Genomic DNA, 15,712 nt, shown 5'->3' on the forward strand with positions numbered 1-15,712 from the left:
GTAACTGTAGGTTATATTGTACGAACCTATATGACTGTAGCACCTTTGAGATTTTTGTTCTCTATGCATTATTTTGTAAGCACGGCGGTTTACGTCCCCTAATTTCAATTCAGCAAGCAATAACACTGCCTAGTGCCTTAAACAGCCGCCCGACAGGCGAAAGCAGAGCGTGCGTGACACATCTGCCACGAAAGCCGTACCGCAAAAGGTCTTTGCCTCGATGCGTCGCCGCTTTGAGCGAGACGAGAGAGCAAGGAGAAGTAACACAGATACGCCGACCGCGAGTAGTGCTGGAGTGTTTGCGAGGCTGAGTGTTCGAGCATTGAGCCTGATTTCGTCGATTTACTCAGGAGCAACACATTCCAAACATTCTATTAGAAATTGCCTGCTCAGAGACTTTAGTTGCGTGGTGCCAAGATACAATGAAGGATTACTGCTCAATCTGATTCAATGAAACCAGCTCACCGACATCACAGGCATTGTTTTCATCGTACGGTGAGCCATGGCTACGGTGTACTCGCTGTCAGAGCCCACGACTTCCGGCGTTCAGCTCGTTCAGGAATCGAGCCAGTCCGAGCTTCCGAAGGCACGTCGGCCATAAATGACCTCTGAAGTGGACGACTGACCCTGTTCATAGTGGCCGTGGAAACGTCTTCTAGATCATACTTTATGAGGGTACTTTCAACAAAATGTGAAGACCTAAAAGTTGGGAAATGGTGAGAGGACCAGAGCGTCGGTGAGCCCTGGGCACTTCTTTCTCGTAGTCTCCATACACGCAACTGAACTTTTTGTTGCAACAGCTGAAGAAAATGGAAGACAAAAATACTCCGGTGATTACGATACTCTTTAATGCGAAACTTGAGCGCAGCACTGTACGTGTTTTCATTTCGTGTGTCAATATCTTGTAAATATGAGTTTGTAGCTACGCGGTTTATATTAGGAAGAGAACGCTGTGAGTACCGCGTTTTTTTCCATACCGGTGACCCACGCTGCTCTGGCGTCATAACGCAGTCATCGTCGCCGCCCAGCCTGTCTTGCGCGGCACTACGTTTTTCTTCTTACGCTTTTGTTCCACGTGGGACGTGAGCGGTCCTTCGTCACCGGCAAGTCGTGTCACCAGCGTCAAGGGCGACAACACTTAAGGAAACGTCCCATCGAGCCTTACTCGTAGCCACTCGCCATCGTCCCTTGCAGGAGCAGTGATTCCCGTCACACACGTTGGTACCGTAGATTAAACAACCAACTTTAGAGAAGGGAAACTGTACCTTCCACAGTGTTACAAAAATAAGAAGCGGCAGCGCATGAAACTCACTGGGGGGCCCGACATATGGCGCTGCTAACACAGGAAGGGGTGAATGGTGGCGGATGCACGTGCTTTTTAGGGCTCCGTGGCGGCGACGAAATCAAAAACTTTTGTGCATGCTTTGAGCTTGCTTCTGTTTCATTTTTTTATTTGCTGATTTTTTTCGCTTTAAGTTATAATTGGGTAGTTTCATTCTTTTTTTGTCTCTCTCTTTTTTTCGTGTGTGCAGATGTGTTTCGTGTACATTTGGTTTTGTACGGTAGTCAGAGCGCCCTTTCGAGCCACGTGCTTGTACACGTGCAACCGGGTGGGACGTTGAGTCTTTACATTCTTTAAATAGTAGCGTGCAAGTGGCAAGACTAATAGCGATTAGTGGTTTTACTGTGTGTGTGTTGGGAGGAAAGTGAGAGCGTGGCCGAGTGGTAAAACACGTGCGAAAACGAGTCATACCTTAAGTCTCTGCTGCATTGATTGCTTTTAAAACATTGGTGAGAATTACTTTGAGACATTTTAAGGATTAAGAACCTGTGCTTATCAGTTGTTTGCCAGAAGGCACCTGCTCTGCATTATTATGGTATTAGAGTATTATAGTATTTGCATTAGAAAAAGCCGTGCAAGCCATGGCAAGAAAGCTGGGAAAGCGGGCAGTGCGCGGGGGGGTCCCTCAATGCAGATGAGGGTACGGATGAGAATGGAGAGGGAATCGAGTCAATCGGCACACACTGTGATGCCGATGTGAGCCTGAAAAAAATGGAGGCTTTCCAGGAAGAGCTTGTCAAACTGGTTAAAGAGCTCGAAAATGAGATAAATAGGGAGCGTGATGAACGGAAGATAGTGGACAAACGACTTGAAGCAGCCGCGGAAAAGCTGAACAGGGCCGCCATTGTGAACTAGAATGGTCGGGACAATGGAACGCAGTCCCCAAAAGTGACAAGAGAGGGAACGCCAGCAAAGTACGCGGAATGCGTGCAACGTGGTGAGGGGTTAGGGGGGAAGAGCGCACCTACCTTGACGCCGCCACGTGGAAAAAGCAGGAGCGCAGGTTTCAATGCCCCTTGTCAAGTCCGAATCATGCAGAAAAAGACAAGGGGAAGCAGGGAGAGGTAAGAGAGAGTGGAACGGTGGTTATCGCCGGCGACTGAAACCAGGCTACGGGCTCAGAAGCAATTGTGGAGAGGGTGAAAGGCGGGGCGGACGCTGGGTTCTGTCATGGAGCGAGCAAAAGCAAAGCTCGCAGAAAATTGCCACGTGGGCAACGTTGTCATAGTAATAGGTGGGCTAAATGACGTCAAAAGCAGGAAAGGGACAGGACTAGCCCTGCGCTTCGTGAAGGGGGTGGACGACTTGCGCGAGCTTTTCCCTAACGTGCAGATCGTGGTCTGCACGGTGCCGGAGGTGCCTGTAAGGTGCCGGTGGATACCGGCAATGAACCATTGATTACTCTCTGATGACAGAAGAAATTCGTGATAAGTTAGAGAAATGGTCATTAATGAGGAAGGGTATAGCACCATAGGGAGTGACCATAAACGCATTATTTTGAAAATGGCATATGTAGTTGGCAAAGAGAGCAAGGGGTGCAAAATGGCAGACCGAATTGAAACGCTGAACAAATAGCAAATATAGTCACTAGAGTCGAGGAAAAACATGGCAGATAAAAGCTGGTGGAACAGGGAGATACAAGAAGCGATCGCCGAATGACAGAACGCATCCCAAGAGCATAGACAGGCAAAGAAGACGCAGTTCCCACAGGATGAAGTAGCCAGTAAATGTAAAATATACCGGGAGAAAAGGTATATCGTTCAAATACTGGTGCAAGCAAAGTAAAATGTGAAAGTTAACGTTGGTTCTCATAAATACGTGAGAAGAAGGCCGCACCTATAATATTTTGGAACCAAGTTATTAGGCAGCAAGTCAACAACTATACAACAACATACCCCAGACGAAGATGGAAACAAATTGGACGTGCAAGAGGAAGTAAGTTACCTCGGAAAAATAACAGCCCAATCTTTCCAAGGCAATGACGAGATTGTACTTCAAACAAAAAGAGCATGAAAGAGACCCAGGTGGAAAAGTAGCTCGTGCTGACAAATTTCAACTGGGAGGAAGCCGAAGAGAAAATTCCTAAACGCACAGCCACAGGGCTAGACGAGCTTTCCGTTAGGCTGATTAATGAACTAGGACCAAAAAGTAAGGAAACTCTTGTGAAAGCAGGGAAAAAACTTTAATGTATAGACCAATACAAGGCAGTTGGCGACAATTTAGAATGAGTTTAAGTTATAAAGGTAAGGAGGAGAAAGATATAATTGACTGGTATAGACCGTTGACCATTACAACGGTAATATACTAGCTAGCAATGCAGGCAATCAAATTAAAGCTGCAAGCATGGACAGTGAATAATGGCATTTTGGGAGAACTTCACAATGGCTTCAGAATTGGTAGGCGTTTGGATGATAACCTATTTGTTCTTACTCAGTGTATTAAAATATCAAAAGTAGAAGGAGACCGTTATATGTGGCCTTTTTAGACAACAGAAACGTATAACAACGTTGACCGCAAGATTCTGAGGTATATTCTAGAAGGGGAAGGCTTAGGTGACGATTGTCTACAGCTTTTGAGATAGATTTACGTAGAAAATACCGTTTGCGTTGAATGGGAAGGGATCAGGAACGAGGAGAAAGTTGATATCAACAAGGGACTGAAGAAGGGGTGCCCTTTATCCCCAGTGCGGTTTGTGATGTACATGGTGAGGATGGCGAGGTTGCTGGAAGGAAGTATTATACCATACCAACAGGCGGGTACAGTAGTAGAGCAATAGCTTCCAGGCTTATTTTATGCCTACGACATTGTGCTGCTAGCTACCAAACAAAGTGATTTGCAACGTCTGGCTAATATCTGTCGACAGGAAGGCAACAATTTAGGTTGGAAATTTAGTGATAGAAAATCAGGTGTTATGGTATTCAAAGAAAACAGTGAACACACAGTGGCAATACAGGGTCGGGAAATACCTCGGGTAAGAGAATATAAATACCTTGGTATATGGATACAGGAAGGCAATATATATATGGAAACACAAGAAAAAACAATAACAGTGAAGGGGATGAGAAATGCAGCCATAATGAGGCACAGAGTGCTATGGGGATTCAATAGCTACGAGGTGCTCCGGGGCATGTGGAAAGGTGTAATGGCTCCAGGACTTACTTTCGAAATAGCGGTTGTTTGCATTAAATCAGGGTTACAATCAGGACACGATGGGAACCAAAGGTCAATGGAACGCCAAGCATTGGGCGCTCACGAGAAAACTACAAATGAAGCTGTGCAGGGTGATATGGGCTGGGCTACTTTTGAAGTGAGGGAAGCTCGCAGTAAAATTGCTTATGAAGAACGACTGAGGAATACGAAAGAAGGTAAATGGGCTGGGAGAGTGTTGAGGTATCTGTACAGGAAAAACTTGATTCACAGTGGAGGAAAAGAACTAGGAAGCTTGCCAGCAAGTATGCGGCCTGTAGGGTGGGCAACACAGCAACAAAGAACGTCAAGCGGTAAGTCAGAGAGGCTGAAATAATCTCATGGGTGGCGGCAATGGAAAGGAAACCTGCCATGAGTAACTAGTTAAGAGGAAAATACGAAATCAGGAAACAAATAATTCATGATAAGCTCATTACTTTTCGGAGCGAGACCGAGATGCCTTAGAACACGCACCAATAAAGCAAGATATAAAAAGGAAGAAGAAGCATGTGCTTGCTGCGGTAAAGCTAGGGAAACGAAGGAGCATGTTTTATTAGAATGTGATGATATCTGCCCAGCGGTCGATTTAGGCACCACTGGCTTCCTTGAGGCCTTTAAGTTCAGCGATAGCAAGGGAAAACATCTCCGCAAAAGATATTAGTAAGAGGCTGTTGGAAGATTTGTGGAAGAAAAGTAGGTAAACGACAAAAAACGGACACGTACAAAAGAAAAGTTCGCAATAGGGGATCAGAAAATTTGGTTGTGGGAGTTCATAGTGCTGTTTTCCTCTTTTAACCTAGGTAGGACATTAGACAGTATAATAGGAAGAGCTTGGTGGCGCAACCCACCGCCTCATTCTAAAGGGGACGTTCAAACATCCATCCAGCCATCCATCCAGTGGAAATCCGTTTTTTTAGTGCAAAATGCAATATGACCGCTTGCTGGCGGTAGTGTACGCCGGTATGCGCCGTGCTTGTCCTCCTATCTTTGTGGCTTGCTTCACTGCCTTGGCTGCAGCGTAGGTGGTGCGTTCTAATTACTAGGAGACCGAAGAGCCTCTAGTGGCACCCATGCAAATAGGCCACAAGTGAATGAACAAGACATGCGACTTTATTGGCAGAAGACAAGCAGTGCACCTTCTCGTACAAGACCAGAAACAAAATTGGCATATTGAGATGCGCTGAAAGCATTAACGCCAGCTCGTAAACTGCTCCTTTTCGACATTTCGGCCTGGTAACGAGCGACAACCAGCAGTGCAAGCAGGTTGCACAGTGTCCCATCTGTTGACACCGATAGTCGCCGTTGAAGATTAGCAATTTGGATTGCGAAGCAATCGAGTGACTCGGGTATCTGCTGCCGCAGCCAACACAGCGACATGGATTACGCTGCCTTTTAACGTTACCTCCTTTTCAACTTACGCGTTTATTTTTGTTCTTTCGGGTGCCGCTAATGTGTCGCTCGCACTTGTTGCCCCACACTCACTCACTATGAAAATGGTCGGTTAATTTGTGGGCATCATTAGTATAGACGTATCTAAGACACAATTATTCTGCTTTCATATTTGAGGAAAGTAGCCCGTGACTATTCTCTTGTTTTGAATTGTTCAGATTGTTCATCTTGTTCTTGTGGTCCCTTACAGTACTCATCTGTTGTAAAGTATCTTGGTTTATATCTTGACAGCGACCTTTCCTGGAACAGCCACCTTGCTTACGTTTGCGAAAACTTCGCGCCGTATCATGTCTACTGTAAAATATAAGATATTGCATGCCCTGATCGGTAACGAAAACAATAACACACGCTTTAGGCTGCAGTCTGCTGCGGTATGGAATAACAATTTACGGGCACCGTGCTGTTCACTGGCGCAACATAATAAATGCAACACTGCACGCCCTCTTAAATACAGATCTTATGATCTGAGCCTGAATGCTGACACAGACCAATTCAAAATACTTTCGATGCCGAATTTCAATGATCTTTTATTGCATACTGTTGTAAAACATTTCTGGTTCAGTGAATTCCTTGTTCCGTACACTTCTTCCCGTTGCTGAAGGCCCAGGCACCCCTTTCGGAGGCCACGTTGTTCCACTCGGTACGGCACTAGAGCTCACGCCCATTATCTTCCAGCCTACTGGAATGAATAACCCCCCAGCATCTTCTGTGCCAAAACGAAATACAAGTTAAACAGACTACTAAGGCGTATCTGTTTGTAAAGGCATATTTGTTATCTTTTTACCGTTCTTGCTTGTGTTCGTGCATGTGATCGTGAAATTTTCTTGCGCCATGACGGTCAGATTAGTGTATGGTTAGCTATTATTTCATGGTTCACATGCATTGCTGTGCTTCTGTGTTTCATTATGCTCAATGAAATTTCTTTTCATAGACACTGTATCAATTTTAATAACTTTTTCTGGTAGGCTATACACGAGTTCGCTGCTTATAAATAATCTAATAATGTATCGTATATGGTTTTACTGCCTGCCAGCCTCTGTCGCTCAAGCCTTCAAAGGCTTTGGCAGGCCTGTACGAATGTGCTGATATGATTATTGGAAATAATGGTATTATTATTATTATTATATTATTATTATTATTATTATTATCACTTTCGACAGCAACTTTGAGGGCCTTCCCACCCACGTGGCTATCAATTTTATACAGTTCGGGTCACGTAATCAACTATGCTGCTCTACGTTCACGCCACATCACGGCCGATGAAGGCCCACAAGCATTATTTGCCCACGACTGCAGCAGCAAAGGACGAACGGGGAGCACCAATTACGGTGCGTGTAAATTGTGATCATTTGTCACCGTGTGGACTGCAGGAGCAGATGCTTACCTCGAGAGGCTGTTGCCCATTGCAGCTGACCAGGCGCCACATCCGAGAAATGTAACTCGCCGACTATGACCAAGTGAGACTCAGCATTCAATCACCGCGTAAGGTTCAGACAATGCACTCTACCGTGGCTAAGATCCACATGACAACAGTGAGCATTCACGCACTACGGGTCGCTTACGCCACATTCGACCATCCGACTTAAAGCAGAGTGCTTCCCTTCGCCGCACATGGTGGTCCGGTAACAAGCGACAACCAGCAGCGAAAGCCCATTGGACAGAGCGTCCCACCGACGTTGAAGATGATCAACTTGCGTTGCCAAGCAATCGGGTGACGCAAGCATCTGCTGCTGCAGCCAACACACCGACATGGACTACTCGGTATTTTAACGTTACGTGCTTTCTAACCTCCTCTTTTCTTTTAGCTCTTTCGCGTGCCCCTAATGCGTAACTCCCACTTGGTGCTCCACATTGTCTCAATATGGGCTTGGTTGGTTTTGTGGTGATCACCATTTTGCAGCCACTTTTGCAGGCTTTTCCACCCATGTGGCTATAAACTTCGTACACTTACGGCCATGTGATCACGTTTGCTAGTATCCGTTCATGCCAAATGACGGCAGAAGAGGCCTACAAACAAAATTTATTCACGGCTGCAACAGTTAAGGACGGAACGGGCAGCACCAATCACGGTGCGTGTAAATTCGGGCTCTATGTCACTGTGGGGACTGTAGGAGCAGGTGCTTCCCTCGAGAGACTGTTTCCCTATGCAGCTGACCAGGCTCGCACACACGAGACACGTGACAGGACGGCAAGGGCCGTATAACACAATGGCGCGCTTTGGAACCCGTTTGCTCTCACGAACGCTATTGGTCAGCGCTTCGTTGTCGCGATCCCTGGTCGGCGTGACTACAAATTTCGTGTTCAGCACACAGGTTGTCAATCATCTGGAAAGGAACCTGTCGTCCGCTACGAGAGGAACCGCGGAGAAGTGGTTCGCTCGAGGGTCGCGCGGGGGCGAGCATGATCTTGAGGGTTGGTACGCAACTGGCCGTCTAATAGTCTCGCGCTGGCCGGTGCCACGAGAGGGTGCCGGTAGTGGCTTCTTTCGTTGTGTTGCATCGCAAGGGCTGGCCAAAGACAACGGCGTGACGAGAAGCAGTGGCGCGACGCGTTCGATGTGAGCGAAGGCCAGTTTTGAAAGCATTTTAGGGGCCCCAAGACAGCCGCGGCCTATATGCAGAGAACCGCTTTGATTGCTTAACGTATGGCGCACCACCTCGCGACAAAAATAAATAAAACAATGCAGATAAAATAAACCACAACTGTCGCGTTGGAACCTCAGTTATTGGAAATTATATATGCAAGTGTTCTATACAAAAAAAATTGTTTTGACCAAGCTAGCAACACCTGGAATTACAATATCGTCCCCAAATTACAAACCAAAATGATGACGTGACCTTGCGGCAGAACGCCGCTCGTTCATTGGTCTCCCTCGCACCGCGACCTTCCACTCTTTCTCCGAGTGACGTCACCTTGACGTAACAGCCAGACCGAACAAGCTCAATAGCGAACCGTTACAGAATACGGCCCCAGGGCCAAGTGGGACAGCAGCGAACCCAGATTCCGCAATCACTTCAATGTAGCTTGCGCAAGAACCGAGGCTATTCAGCAAGAAGGATAATCCTGAACGAGACTAGGAATTAAATATGGAAATGAGAAAGCTTGCATTCAGGAAAGAAGCCAAACTACATTGGAAGCATTAAAGGCCAAGAAGATTAGGAAAAGTCAAATGCTACATAGCACACGGAGCAAAGGTTGATGCAAGACACACGTGACTGCACCAATAGCTATTCCAGGAGAGGAATTGCTCATGACAGCGTAGACTATAAAATGGTGCTACATATATGTCGTGCCCCTAGACAGTGACTGGTATTAAGTATGAGCAAACAACTGGTTGACCTTTATGTTTAGATGAGCAAGAGCAATTATCTCTAAGAAGAATGGAGAATGAAAAAGCTTGCATTCATTAAAACCAAATAAACTTGGCACAAATGCAATTTGACAACGCCAGCAAGCTGATTAAGAAAGGGCAAGCCCAGGAACTATTCAGACGTTGCAGGCGCATCTGAACACGCAGAGGTGTTATTTTTTTTTTTTAGGTACCTGGAGGACTCGGCCAATATCCGTGCTGGTGGAATGATGGCTAAGGCTCTTTTCACTCTTGATACAGTACTCCGTACACTTGAATATCAAAATATTTCTGGATCGCCTTCTTTGTTCGCGGTGTAAAAGTTTTCCGAATTCGGGTTCAGCCCTTTGTTGGTGTATATGTGGGCTCATGTGATGAGGACCAAGATGTGCTTGGTGCACTCTCTGTTGAAGTAAAACAGTAACACATGAGATGCAGTACAAATTGGCCAAACGCATGTAGTGCTTTCTTTTATGCCTGAACCAATTATGCTTAAGTCTAAACATGAACAAACATTCATATCATCTGTTACAAACAGATGACATGCTTCTCGAGACTAGCAAGCCAATACAGCATATATCAGGCATATTTATTTCTTAACACGGTTTTGTTTACCTTGTAGGAGCAGCAAAAGTTCGCACTATCGCCTTGTTGCAACAGGCAGCAACTTCCCTTTAGTGCGTGGAGTGTGTTCCTTTACACTGGTGCCGTTCTCTTTACTGCATGTCTGGAACAGAAATTTTGACTGCATCAGAAATTCAAGAAACAATTTTGCAACATGAAAAGCAAAAAGGTATGACGTATATACTGTAATGGTTTGTTACTGCAGAACATGTGCAGATGTACACTGTTTGTTCTAGGGCGCTGAAGCAGCATGTAAAATAACTATTGTTAGTGTCACTAACATTGATACCTGCCTAACTACATTGCATGTCAACAGCTTAAGTATTATGAGGATCACAAATGAGAATATGTGTGCGCTCATTTATACACTAAATCGCATTGCTGGTTCCATAAGCAAATGAATGAAAGACAGGAAGCTATTAGGTATGATACATTGTTTTGCTGAATGAACGTGATGCAGCGCTTCACTACTGCAAAAATAAATGCCCTCAGGTAAACCAAACTGAACAGCAAGAGCATTTGGAACCAACAGGTAAGAAATATGGTTGAATGAGCGTGCGCGCAACTGTTTCATACAGTAAATTCAGTAGTTTCACTCCAATTTACCAAAGGGTTATTCGCCAACGGACTAAACTATATATATATATATATATATATATATATATATATTGATAAGGCTACTCATTCACGCACGGCCACGGCTACAACGGCATGAAAAATGTGACGCGCGTTCCGATGATATCGCTCTCTCTTTCGTGATTATTTGTCTAACGATGGTCTCACTACTAAAATTGTATTTCGGAGACAGCAACGGAGGGTCCCGAGAGCCCGCATGTAATGCGACATCTACTTCGTTAACTTGTCTCCGCCTGTGTGTTAACGAGACGAATATTACATAACGATATAACGATTAAAGCAGCGATGTTAAACGGCTCATCTGTATTGCCGTCCTCAGTGGCAGCAGCATCCGGCTCACGTTTCGATACAGACGCATTCCACATGGATGACGACCGAAAGCTTGCCTTCGGACTTTCATCTCCGCTCGCAAACACATCGCTTCACCCTAAGTTAAATAATGCGAGACAAGGAAGCGCAGTAAACTGATCTGAGTGCGAAATAATCAACCCACATAAGTGTACGACCCATTGAGTCCGTGTCTGTCGTGCACGGCAACGTACCGGCAAAATTTAAATCCAGACCAGAGGTAACGTGAGAGGTCGATGCTGCTGAGCGTTATCTAGCGTTTGCAATGGCAAAGAAAGAAACAGGGTAACTACTAAAGAGCACAATGTATCATTGGAAATAATAATTTTGTGCTATTTGTGATCTTACGACAAGCCCCGCATTCGTCTGAAAATCAAATCACCCTCGTCTGGATCCCAGCACACGCCGGCGTTGTCCACCCGCACCTCACCAACCTCAACGAGGTTCCACACTCCGTAGCACGAGGACTAGTCAACCGTGCCGGAGACGGTGCAGGTGCACCCGCAGGGCGCGACCGCCTTACAAGATACAACGACCTTGTAAAGCCATTTTACCTCGCAAGAAGAACCTTCCCCACCCCTCACCGCAAGTTAAACAGGGCACAGGCAACCACCCTTCGCCTGCTACAGACGAATACGTACCCCTCCCTCACACGCTATCACACTATATACCCCGACATCTACCCGACCCAGACGTGCAAGGTCTGTAAAACTGAATCGGCAACACTCCCCCACATGCTATGAGAGTGCAAAGATCAATACCAAGAGCTTAATCCCGTGACCCTCTCGTCGAGATGGCACGCCGCCCTGCGCAGCTCCCATCTCGACGACCAACTCTGGGCGACCCAGCAGGCCTACGAAGCGGCGAAGAGGCAAGACCTCGACGTCCCATCGTGGGAGGCCTAGGCCCAGCCGACAGAACTGCTGGTGTTCATTAAAGTTTACTCTCTCTCTCTCTCTATTTGTGATGTAACAAAAACGCTTCCATTACTATCGAAGAAAGCTTGTAGGTTAAAATATCTCTTACTACGGCGCCTCTAGCAGAAGATATTGCGCTTACGGGGGAAACATTTTAATTGGTGTACTATGCCCGTTTTTTTAGCAGCGCCGTGTGGTCGATTTTTTTCGCCCTCTGGGGCCATTTGTTGACCTTGAGAGTGTGCGGCGCCTGCTGGTATCGCAGACTGACTTCAGCAGCAGACGCCACGGACGAGCGTTGCCCACCCTACCTCAAAGCACCCTGCCACCCACCCACCGCACCTCGGAATCGCAGATGAGATCGCCCACGCGGCTGCGGATGCCACGGTCACCGACATCTCAGTGCATGCGCAGGTCGTATCCGCTCCTTCTCCGTCTTCCGCCTTATGGTTCCACTGCACCCTCCTCCTGCGCTTTCCTCCTGGTGTGTGAGCTTTCTTTCATCAACCGCTGCGCGCCGCGTTCGCTTTCATTCTTCGCTGGTTCGCTCGCGTTACGCCGACTCCGCTGACACTCGCAGCAGGAACGGTCTATTAAAAGCAGCTCTGTGAAAAAAAAAGCTCACTGAACTCCAGTCGACATCAACGTAAATCGAAGCATTCTTGGGGTTAATGGTTCATGAACCATGTGTGTGTGTGTGTGTGTGTGTGTGTGTGTGTGTGTGTGTGTGTGTGTGTGTGTGTGTGTGTGTGTGTGTGTGTGTGTGTGTGTGTGTGTGTGTGTGTGTGTGTGTGTGTGTGTGTGTGTGTGTGTGTGTGTGTGTGTGTGTGTGTGTGTGTGTGTGATTTTCTAGCTACAGATATTAATATTAGTTAGCAGCATGGTATCCGAAAACATTACAGTATTAGAACAGACAGGCTGGATATTATATACACATACTTACCTGCGGTGCATTTTGTATACATTATTTGTTTAAACATTCAGTGGTGATCCTCCATAGAGTCGTGTTGCACTCGTGGTGTTTCTGATGCGTCGGTTTCTCCTAATGTAATTGGTGATCGGAACGCGCCACAGCGTCTCAGCGCACTGACTAGCTCGCCAGAGGATGCTATATGCCGCTTGTCAACGCATGCGTCCGTCGCGTCATGTTTCTAATATCAGGCTTGTATGCCAGACTCGCAATGTTTGAATCCTGCTATCGCACAATTTAATTATGTTCATTTACTTATTTATAACTCCGTGCTGCGTTGAAGATGACGATTTTGTAAAAGACACAAAGCTATTTGAAGCCGAGATGACTAAGTTTATGCAAATCCATGCACTCACCTTCATTACATTGCTGGCTGAATCGCCCTACTTGCAGTTACCATACACGCTAGCGTCGCAGTTCCGTCGAGTAAACATTGTGTGAAAATGTACGCTAGAAACGGCAAACTTATACACTTCTTGCTAGCTGCACAATTCCTAGCTGAAGCGACATGCCATTAAACACGCTCGGCGTGAAATGCCATATACGTGCGAAAGAGTGCCTCGAACTCGGCAATAAAACTTCGCTTTAATACCTTTTAGGAAAAGAATTGTTGCATTACGAACCGGACTTTGGCTGCGCTCTCCAGCTTTCAATGTGCAACGAAACTCTTGGTGGAATCTCTTGAGAAGAATTTTAATAACTGATGATTGAACCGGGATACCTTACGTGAAAATGTAGAATAAGGGCAAGTGGGAAACGCTACACTGAAAGGCTGTGAAAAATGTTAATCACATGTGGTAAACTAACGCGCTTCCAGGTACGAAACACGAGCGCTGTTATGCATTCTGTTCACATGAAGTTACAGTCACCGAGACAGTGGAATTAGACCCGAGAGCTCAGCGGTGGAGCCCAATGGAAACTGAGTCATCGTGATAGGTCAGCATCAGAGCTCAAGGGAGCAAGATTACACCACGGCAAATCGGAGATGCCAACACGGTCCAACCAAGCCAAACACCTTTTCATTCTGTGGGTGCGTTCTCACTGGCAAGCAGCCATCTCGTGTAGTTTAATGGATATGGTGCCACGCCATGAAGATGATTCAACGCCTTTTCGCAGAGGTTTTGAAAATTTCAGGCACACCAACAGGCCAAAGAAGACAGAAGGAGACAGGCAAGGGTCATCCGACAAAAACCGACAGTGACGAGGTGGCTCACAAAAAAAAAACTGAGAATGACATCTCAAAGTGCTAGTTAACTGATATTATCGACGCCAAGAAGTGTGGCACGCATGGGTTTATTACCCCGTGTCCTGGATATGTAGAAGCAGAGCGCATGAGCTGGAGAGACCTCAGTTTTGTGGCTGTAGAAACCACATTGCTTCAGGTAACTGAGCTGAAAGACTGACAGGTACAATAAGACAAAATTTATCGTAAAGACGGAAGCGCGCAACAACTAAGAACATTTCTTACTTGTTGCCTTAGCCCGTGTATAGGATCGTGGTGTGGCTGTGCTCGTAAGGAGAAAAATGCCACAGAAAATAGAGCATTTTCAGCACCAAGTGCTCACTCACCGAAGTAAATTATGAACAATTAAAGTGCTTTCCAAAGCATGTGGGAACGGTCCGTATGAGTAGCCCTGGACATACTTCGCCAACAAGCACCACAAAACGGCTTATGTACGTTACCAGGACCATAAAACATTACTAATCATCGTAATTACACAACTGAAATCGCCTACGATCAGCCCGGTATTACAACCTCCCCGGTTAAACTGACGCACCTTGTAGCGGTATTTTGGCCTACCAAGCTCCGGGAGAGGTTTTGTCGTTTTATTAAGGGGCACAAGACATCTGCCATATTAAGTGGAATGTGTAGTGATATTTTAACGAATTTTAACTAATTAGGAGCGTTGCAATCAATATTTGACCCGTGTTTTCTTTCATAATTTCATTCGTTATATCTACATATTTATCTGTACATATATATATATATATTTATATATATATATATATATATATATATATATATATATATATATATATATATATATATATATATATATATATATATATATATATATATATATATATATATATACATATATAATTTGTTTGTGTTTCTTGGCGCAGGACGCAAAAGTTTCGATAGACAAACAAGTTCGAAGACTCTGAGGACCGGAGATGCGACTCTTCATTAGTGCCCTTGTGCTTGCAGCTTTGGGAGATATCCTTTTGCTGCCAGGGTGAGTGTTTTGAAGGCTCTGCCTTTGCGCGGCTGCGATCTAGCATGCGTAGCTGTATATTTGCACAGATGAAGCCTGAATGCAAGTGCCACACTCTCGATTTCCTATTGCGGAGATTGGCTTCAATGCGCTTTCGTTCAACAAATTACGACCATATAGTGCTGAAACTTGAAACCATGAAGTCCATAATAGAAAATCGCCACACGTTATCGTATAAAATCCATTTGAGAACAAAAGTTCCACGTCGAAACCTTTTTTCCTGAGGTCATGAATAGCGTTCTCATCAGTTTCTGCAGCTGCTCAAACGTCGTTCGTCCGTCGCAGTGTGGACATAATCACAAGCTCGTAAGAGATCGTGGTAAACGTAGAAACGTCACTCTAAGGATTGAGTGTGCAAGGTGCAGCAATCTAGAATCGACACATCACAGTATAAGTACGCTACCACATACTTTGACACATAGCCGTGCAAAGTTATTATATAGCTTTTTTATGTAGCGTGTTTATAATGCACATCAAGCTTTTTTGTTTCTTTGTTAGTGTCCCTTTAAAGAATAATATAAGGTGTGTTACACCTGAAATGGACAGTGCGTTTAAAAGAATTCAGGAGGCTTTGCACTTTGTCAAGGCTGATGACCAGCGAAGCAGTAGCAC

Source organism: Dermacentor andersoni, chromosome 3, assembly GCF_023375885.2.
Source record: "Dermacentor andersoni chromosome 3, qqDerAnde1_hic_scaffold, whole genome shotgun sequence".
Taxonomy (NCBI): Eukaryota; Metazoa; Arthropoda; class Arachnida; order Ixodida; family Ixodidae; genus Dermacentor; species Dermacentor andersoni.